We start from the raw sequence: 9,617 nt of genomic DNA, 5'->3' as shown, positions 1-9,617 counted from the left end.
GAGAAACCCCAACTCTACTAAAAATACAAAAAAATTAGCCAGGCACTGTGGTAGTCGCCTGTAATCCCAGCTACTCAAGAGGCTGAGGCAAGAGAATTGCTGAAACCCAGGAGTTGGAGGTTGCAGTGAGCCAAGACTACATCATTGCACTCCATCCTGGGCGACAGAGCGGGACTCTGTCTCAAAAAAAAAAAATCAGATATTTTAGTGTTTTTTTTCCTAAATGAAGTACTGCAGAGCATTCTCCAAAATGTTAGTAACAGGCTGGGTGCAGTGGCTCAGACCTGTAATCCCAGCACTTTGAGAGGCTGAGGCAGGAGACTTGAGACCAGCCTGGGCAAGAGAGTGAGACCCCATCTCTAAAAAAAGAAAATTAATCAGCAGGGCATGGTGGCATATGCCTGTCGTCCCCACTACTCGGGAGGCTGAGACGGAAGACTCGCTACAGCCCAGGTCATTGAGGCTGGTTCTCCCCGTCTCTACTAAAAATACAAAAATTAGCCTGGCATAGTGGCAGTCAGCTGTAACGGCAGCAACTTGGAAGAATGAGGCAGGAGAATCGCTTGAACCCAGGAGGCAGAGGTTGCAGTGACTCCATCTCAAAAAAAAAAAAAAAGGTTAAGATGGCAAATTTTACATCTTGCATATTTTTTACCAGAATTTTTTTTAAAAAGACCAAGGAGTCTACAGCCATACCACCCTGAACGCGCCAATCTCTTCTGATCTCAGAAGCTAAGCAGGGTCGGGCCTGGTTAGTACTTAGATGGGAGACCACTTGGAAATACCAGGTGCTGTAGGCTTTAAAAAAAAAAAAAAGAAAGAAAGAAAGAAAAATAAAAGGACCAAGGAAAGTTACTTATGCAGCTGGGAAGAGAAAGAGCCATAACTTGAGAATCTGAGTGCAGTGTTCTTTCTCTAATACGCCATGGCTTCTCACCATGTCTGCCTCCATCTCTGTATTAACTTCACCCACGGTCACCCCACCAGCTGAGTGTGGAATATCTCCCCTCCCCAGCCCTAATCCTGCTCAGTGGCTAGAATATAGTGTTCTTTGTCATTGAATCACTCATTCATTCATTCAACAAACATGATCGAAACACCTATTACATATCAGATACTGCTACTCTAGGTGTCAGCCACAGAGTCCAGTCCCTGCTCTCCAAGGACTCTCAAGCTAGCAGCAATTTCAGTGTGCAAAGCATTGGGAAATAAAGATGAGCAGGAATCTTCAGGCACATGGAGGAGGAGGGCCTTAACTCTGCCTGGAGATATCAGGGAAGGCTTCAAGATGGAGAGGACATTTGATCAGAGCCTTGGAGCACGAGTAGGAATTTTCCAGGAGGAAAAGGAGAATATATTCGATGTAGAGGGAACAGGGCGTACAAAGGCATGGGGAAAAGAATGAACAGATGGTCAAGGTATCCCAAGTTATCAAAGTTAGGCCCAGTATTTGGGAAGTTTACAGAGATCACATCATGAGGAACACAGCACGCCAAGCTAAAGAGCCTAACTTTCTTCTTATGGGCAACGGGGTATCATTATCAGATCTAGCAAGGGAGCAGCACAATCAGATTTGCATTTTAGAAGGTAGAGAATAGCTCATAAGGAGAAGTGCAATGACAAGCATATTGATAAAGCCCAGGCAAGACTTAAGGAAAGCCTGAGCCAGGGAAAGGCGTGGGGGATGCAGATGAAAAGCAGAAACCATTTAGAGACCTCTCCTATGGGATTCATCTCTGTTCTCTCGCCTCTCATTTTTGTTCCCACAGAACACTATGCATTCGTTTTTCAGCTCTTTCCACACTGCTGTGGTGCACTGCTTACTGGTGTATTAGAATGGGCTAGGTTACGCTGCAGTAACAAACAGCCTCTAATTCCCAGTGGCTTACCATGACAAAGTTTCATTGAACAGATCAGTTGCTTCCATCATGCCACTAGAGTATCAGCAGCCTAGGACAGGGATCTTTGCTGGTTTTATTCACTGCTACATGCTCAGTATCTAGCACATGGTGGGGTCTCACAAATATTTGTTGAGGGACCAATAAATATTTGTTGAATGGTCAACATCAGAGGTAACTAGGAGAAACAGGGCTTAATGAATGCTGCAAGTGAGAAATAATGGGAAAAGAATGTAAAATTACTCCCAGGTTTTTGTGTTGAGCAATCAACTGGGCTAATGGCTGTGTCTCATCAAGCTAGGACAGCTGGTAACCCGAGAAGCGTTCAGTTTGATGATGATGCTTTCAGCTTTGGTTCTTTGAGTCTGAGCTGAGACAGCTGTCATCCAGGTGGAGATGATATGCACCCAGGTAGTATTGGATTTACAGGCCTGACGTTGGGGAATAAGATTTAGGCTGAAGATAGACACTTGAGAGGCCGGAGTGGCGTTTGAAGCTATCTAAAGCAGGCTGTGCTCCAGGGAGGTGTGTACTCTCTTCTGGAAACAGCAGGCCTTAACTTTTTTGCTAAATGTCCTTTTCAATCCAGGGGAGCAGTAGCATCCCTGCTATCATCCTTTCCCAGAAAAATCCCAGAGAAGACCTCACACGCATGAGCCCCTTGCAGATTCAGCCTCCCAGCCTCTGGCCAAGCTCTGCCCTCTTCAACACAGTCCTCTTGCTTGGCTTCCTCCTTCTGCCCTGACCCCCAGGCAGGGCCCAGCTTTGTCCTCTGCCCTGGAGCTGCCTTCAGCCAGGCCCAGACCAAAGAGTTCTGATCTTCAGGATTCCAGCACCATTTGCAGTGGACCCCCCCCCCCACCCCCCCCACCTTTAATGCAGAACTGCCCTTCTTTGTGATTTGGAGCACCGACAGCACCCACTGCATGCCAGGCCAGAGCCTGGGACTAAGTCTTCTCTCCCACTGCCCAGCCCTGGTGCAGGCTGCCACCACCAGTGCCCTCTGGGGTCAGGACATCGGCCTTCCATCCCTTCCCTCAGCTACAACCTTGCCTCCCCGCCTGCGTCCCCAGCCCTACCAGAATCATCTGCATAAACACAGGCCTCACAGGTCTGCTAACATCGCGCCCTTACTCCAAAACCTCCCGGTACTTACAAAGGCCACAGGACAAGGGCCAGGCCTGACCCCTCAGCCTGACATGCAAACTCTCTTTCAGCCCTCCCCAGCCTACCGTTTTTTTTCAGATGGAGTTTCACTCTGTCGTCCAGGCTGGCCTGCACTGGCGCCATCTTGGCTCACCGCAACCTCCACCTCCTGGATTCCAGCGATTCTCCTGCCTCAGCTTTTCAAGTACCTGGGATTACAGGCACCTGCCACCATGCCCGACTAATTGGTATTTTTAGTAGAGATGGGGTTTCACCATGTTGGTTAGGCTGGTCTTGAACTCCTGTCAGGTGACCCACCCACTTCAGCGTCCCAGAGTGTTGGGATTATAGGCGTGAGCCACTGTGCCTGGCCCCAACCTACTTTTTAATCTGACAGTCCACTGTGCTGCCCCCACAAACACAAAGCTCCTGCTAACTCTGCTTCCTCCTCCAGAGCCTGAGTGTAACACCTGGCTCTAACACTTACCAGCTCGATGACCATGGGCAAGTTATTTAACCTCTCTGGGCCTCCATTTCTAGGCCTCAGTAGAATAAAGATCGTAAAAGTATCTACATCTGGCCGGGCGACATGGCCCATTCCTGTAATCTCAGCACTTTGGAAGGCCGAGGTGGGTGGATTACCTGAGGTCAGAAGTTTGAGACCAGCCTGGCCAACATGGTGAAACCCTCTCTCTACTAAAAATACAAAAAAAAAAAAAAAAAAAAAGCCGGGGGTGGTGGTTGGCACCCCCAATTCCTTGGGAGGCTAAGGCAGGAGAATCTCCTGAATCTGGGAAGTGGAGGTTGCAGTGAGTCGAGATCGCATCGCTGCACTCCAGCCTGGGCCACAGAGCGAGACACCGTCTCAACAACTACAACAACAACAACAAAAGTACACCCTAAGGCTATCGAAGGGTTAAATGAGTTAATGTACGCAAAGCACAACAAGGCTGCGTGCACGGCAATAGCCAGGCTACTGTTATTACCATTCCCACCAGCAAGCTTCTGCTCAGGCTGTTCCCATGATCTCAGTGTCATGGCTGCTTCTGTTTGCCCTTCATCAGACAGCAAGGGCCTGCAGTTAGACACTGTCCCTCATCCCCCTCTGTTGCCGCCCCCAGCAGAGCTCTTGGCACATCGTATCACAATGTGGTTAGTAAAATTTCACAGGCTCTGGAGACTGACAGTCTTGAGTTCACATCTTGGCTGCAACACTTACTAGCTGTGCAACTATGCGCAAGTTACTTAACCTCTCTGAGTTCCAATTTCCACACGAGGAATGAGGATGCCCATTCCACTCTCACAGAGTTGCTGTGAGAATAAATCTGACAAATATCTGAAGACTGCGGCCAGTGTCTGACACGGCAGAGGCCCTCGGTGAAGGTTAGATTCTTTCTACCTCCAATACTTATTGAATTCACATCTTCCACTGAGTGCAGGCATGTAGAAAGCAGGGATTAAGCCTAAGTCCTGCGAATGAGAAAATGTGTGAGCTCTTTAGTAGCTGCTTGGCCGGAAGCAGGGGCTCACACCTTTAATCCCAGCACTTTGGGAGGCTGAGGCTGGTGGATCACTTGAGGTCAGGAGTTTGAGACCAGCCTAGTCTCATGGTGAACAACAACAACATGGCGAAACCCCATCTCTACTAAAAATATGAAAGAATTAGCCAGGCATCATGGCACGCGCCTCTGGTCCCAACCACTCAGGAGGCCGAGGCATGAGAATCACTTGAACCAGGGTGGCGGAGGTTGTGGTGAGCAGAGATCATGCCACTGCACTCCAGCATGGGTGACAGAGTGGGACTGTGTCTCAAAAAAAATAAAATAAGACCAGGCGGGGTGGCTCACAAAGTAATTACTCTGGCTCCCAAAGTAATCCCAGCACTTTGGGAGGCTGAGGCAGGCGGATCACCTGAGGTCAGGAGTTCGAGATCAGCCTGGCCAGCATGGAGAAACCCCATCTCTAGTGAAAAATACAAAACTAGCCAGGCGTGGTGGTGGGTGCCTGTAATCCCAGCTACTCAGGAGGCTGAGACAGGAGAATCACTTGAACCCAGGAGGTGGAGGTTGCGGTGAGCCAAGATTGCATCACTACATTCCAGCCTGGGAAACAAGAGGGAAACTCTGTCTCAAAAATAAAATAAAATAAGTAGATGCTGGACAAATATCTGAGCCATGATAGTACTGCATGAAAGGAGCAGCCTCCTTGGTCCCTGGTTTGGGGTGGTGGAGGTCAACATCTAACTGGTCCTTAGTGGAGGTCTGGCCACATGGGAACTGGAGGCAGGAAGTTAGTGTGAACTGTTATTTGTTGCTAACTTTCCCCTGGGCAAAGTCTCTGTAGTCTGCCTCCTTAAAGTGGAAAGAATTATGTGGCACCCAAGGACTCCCGGCGTCCCTCCCCACTTCTACCTCCGGAAGCTGTGAGACACCAAGGAGGCTCCGGAGGCCCTGTTTTCCTGGCACCAGCCACCTGCGGAATCTCACTCTGGCTGCAGCAGGGAGAGAGGAAGCCATCTCTGTCCTGGATCAAGCTATATTTGACTTGCTAGGCAAGGCCAGCCCCGCAGGCCACATTCCGTGGCCCCAAGCCAGGCTGGTGTGTAATATGCTCCGGCCACCCTGTCGTTACCTAATGCTTTCCTAATCTGCAGCTTACGCAAGAGGAGTACAAATCTCTGAGAACACCAAGAGAAACACCCCACCAGGCACCTCCCTGGCTGACCTGCGCGCTGTTTTCGGGCTGGTGGTTTCATCAGAGGTGCTTGCTGTCAGCTACCATGAGGGCCACCTTGGTAGGCCATTTGGAGCCCCACTTCTCCAATGAGGATTCCTCCAGTCTGTACCCCTCTCTGCCAACACTCACACTGCACTAGATATTCTATTTGACACAGAGCAGGGGACGAAGTCTTGCATCTTTCTGTCTTGCTATCTGTGAAGCAGATCTTTCAACAAAGGCTGCTGGAACAATTAGACAATTAATATTTAAAAAATGATTGACCCGGCCTGGCACGGTGGCTCACGCCTGTAATCCCAGCACTTTGGGAGGCCGAGGCAGGCGGATCACAATGTCAAGAGATCGAGACCATCCTGGCCAACATGGTGAAACCCCGCCTCTACTAAAGATACAAAAATTAGCCCAGTGTAGTGGCATATGCCTGTAGTCCCAGCTACTCAAGAGGCTGAGACAGGCAAATCACTTGAACCCAGAAGGCAGAGGTTGTAGTGAGCTGAAATTATGCCACTGCACTCCAGCCTGGGTGACAGGGCAAGACTCCATGTCAAAAAACAAAAAATGACCAGAGAATAAGTATTTGAAAAGATGCAAAACCTGAATTAGTCATTAAGGAAATGAAAATAAGACCACAATGAGATACCACACACATATACTAGGATGGCTAAACCATAAATAAATAACTAAATAAGCCTGACATGCTGAGTGCAGGTGAGGATGTGGAGCAATTAGAGTTTCCGTACATTGTTTATGGAGAATGAAAAATGGTGCAGCCACTTTGGAAAACAATTCAGTGGTTTCTTATCAAGTTAAACAAATGGCTGGGTGTGATGGCTCACACCTATAATCCCAGCAATTTGGGAGACCAAGGCCGGAGAAATGCTGGAGCCCAGGAGTTCAAGACCAGCCTGGACAACATGGTGAGACCTCGTATCTACAAAAAATTAACAAAATTAGCTGGGCGTGGTGGTGTACACCTGTTGCCCCAGCTACTTGGAAATTTGAGGCAAGAGGATCACGGGAGCCCAGGAGATCAAGGCTGTAATGAGCTATGATGATGCCACTGCACTCCAGCCTAGGCAGGAAAAAAAGAGCTTGTCTCAAAAAAACAATGACCCAGCAGTCTTATTTCTAGGTATTTACCCAAGAGAAATGAAAACACATGTCCGCACAAAGGCATGTACACACACGTTTGTGTCAGCTTTATAATAATCTCCAAATGGAGACAGGCAGGTGTCCTTCAACTGGTAAAGAAATAAAATGTGGGGCCAGACACAGTGGCTCACACTGTAATCCCAGCACTTTGGAGGGCTGAGGTTGGTGGATCACTTGAGGTCAGGAGTTCAAGACCAGCCTGAGCAAAAGCAAAACCCTGTCTCTACTAGTAATACAAAATTATCTAAGTGTGGTGATGCATACCGGTAGTCCCACCTACGTGGGAGGTTGCAGTGGGAGGATCGCCTGATCCCAGGAAGCGGAGGCTGCAGAGTCATCATCGCACTGCTACACTCCAGCCTGGGTGATGGAGTGATCAAAAAAAACCAAAATCCTCTCCACCTGTACACTAAACAAAGATGAATTTTATTACAGTGAAATTCTACCTCAATAAATATGACTTTTAAAGTCACATAAAAGCCCGGCAACATGGGGAAACCCTGTCTCTACAAAAATACAAAAATTAACCAGGCATGCTGGCCCATGCCTTTAGCCGCAGCTACTCAGAAACCTGAGGCCAGAGGATCACTTGAGCTCTCCTTAAGCCCAGGAGGTCAAGGCCTGGGTGAGCCAGAGATTGCCCCATTGCACTCCAGCCTAGGCGACAGAGTGAGACCCTGTCTCAAAATAAAACAAAATGCGAATCTAATAGTACTGTCCTTCTCATCATGAAGATAAAATGACACCAATGATAGTCACAGCCAATGTGTCTCAGGCACAGTCCCAAACAATGTACAACATTGTCTGACTGAAGTCTCAGTTTTGCTGTTCCCAACACACACTTTCGGAAATAGATGCTCGGTGCCACAAAGAAAAATTAGCAATGAGACAAAGGATCTTTCAGCAAGGCAATTTTTACTTCCTGGACTGCAGGAAGCGTACCCTTGCTAGCTATTGTGCCACGAGAGTACAATGAACAAAGGAAAACACAAAAATTTATCCCTTACACATTTGGGGTCATCCATACTGCTGTGTCTAATTTCCATTGGCTGGAGACAGAACCCACAATCTAAACTAAAACCTGATTGGCTAATAACTTAAAATTTTTCTAAACTGGTAAATGCAATGGCGAGCTGGGACCTGCCTGTGAGCACATCCAGCACAGATATCTTGGTTAAATTACAAGGACATAGAGTGTACTATGCGCCTGTAAGCATGGCATATATAACAGCCACATAGGATAGGGCTTAACAAAGTTATTAGCACACTTATGATTTATTCTTTAACAAGAAAGGAAACTTTAAAAAGGAACTTCTCTACTGCCCACACACAACAAGCACCTTCCTGATCCAGGTCCTTTGCACCTGCTGAGTTCGTTACCTGGAACTCTGCCTCTGACTCTCCTCAGGTCTCTACTCAAATGTCATCTCCTCAGAAGAGGCCTTCTCTCTGCCATTCTATCTAAAATAGTGTCCCCAACTTGCTACTCTGAGCACTAGAGGTGGTGATGGCTGGACAAGATCAGAGAAGCCAGATCGCTCTCTTCATGTAAGCAGAAGGCTAGAAGACTGGCTGCCGTGGTTCCGTGGCATGTAAAGCATGTAAATAAACACAAAAAGCATATAAATCAGCAAGGCTCTGGGCAGGAGAAAGGAACAGATTGATGCTTTCTCTAGTGTTTCTCCTCACTCCCTCCATCCCACCATCCAGTGGCACCTAGGGTCCCTTGGAACGCAGGTTGAAAACTACCACTGGCCAGGCGCAATGGCTCACACCTGTAATCCCAGCACTTTGGGAGGCCGAGGCAGATGGATCACAAGGTTAGGAGTTCGAGACCAGCCTGGCCAACATGGTGAAACCCTGTCTCTACTAAAAATACAAAATTAGCTGGGTGTGGTGGCAGTCACCTGTAATCCCAGCTACTCACGAGGCTGAAGCAGGAGAATCATTTGAACCCGGAAGGTGGAGGTTGTAATGAACTGAGATTGCGCCATTGCACTCCAGCCTGAGCAACAGGGCAAGACTCCGTCTCAAAAAGAAAAAAAGAAAACTACCACCCTAGAACCTTGCTGATTTAGTGCTCACTTTGGCAGCACATATACTAGAACCTCCCTGATTTATCGTTATAGAAATATTCATATTTACCACTGTTAAGCACCATTCCTGGTACTGGGTGTCCTACAATATGTAAAACAGATAGATGTGATGTATTTCACTTTTTTGGGATGACTTGCATGCAGCGAGTGCTTACCATGTGCCAGGCACTGTTCTGACAGCTTTTCATGTATTATCTCATTTAATTCTCACCACAACCCCACAAGACAACTACTGCCACTGGCTTCATTTTAGAGGCAAGGAAACTGAGGCCTAAGGAAATTAAAAAACTTGTCAACGGTCATACACTCGGAAGTGGCAGAGCAGGATCTGAAGGCAGTCAGAAATCCTGCCTAATTCTAGCTGATGTATGATCTTTTTTTTTTTCTCTTTTTTGAGACAGAGTCTCACTCTGTTCACCCAGTCTGGAGTGCGGTGGCACGATCTCGGCTCACTGCAACCTCTACCTCCTAAGTTCAAGTGATTCTCCTGCCTCAGCCTCCCAAGTAGCTGGGACTACAGACAAGCACCACCATGCCTGGCTGGTGTATGATCTCAGGAGGTACATGTGAGCCTGTCTGAGAAATGTAG

At 47.9% G+C, this 9,617-nt stretch overlaps 1 pseudogene; it reads left to right on the top strand.

Annotated features, from left to right (window-relative positions):
• Window positions 1–682: 682 nt before the first annotated feature.
• LOC116536250 lies at window positions 683–800 on the top strand (annotated as a pseudogene).
• The last annotated feature ends 8,817 nt before the right edge of the window (window positions 801–9,617 follow it).

This window comes from Sapajus apella, unplaced genomic scaffold, assembly GCF_009761245.1.
Source record: "Sapajus apella isolate SASKATOON/1434 unplaced genomic scaffold, GSC_monkey_1.0 scaffold3, whole genome shotgun sequence".
In the NCBI taxonomy this organism is placed as follows: domain Eukaryota; kingdom Metazoa; phylum Chordata; class Mammalia; order Primates; family Cebidae; genus Sapajus; species Sapajus apella.
The sequence above is the reverse complement of the archived record's forward strand: the minus strand, read 5'-3'. Positions and strand labels throughout refer to the sequence as shown.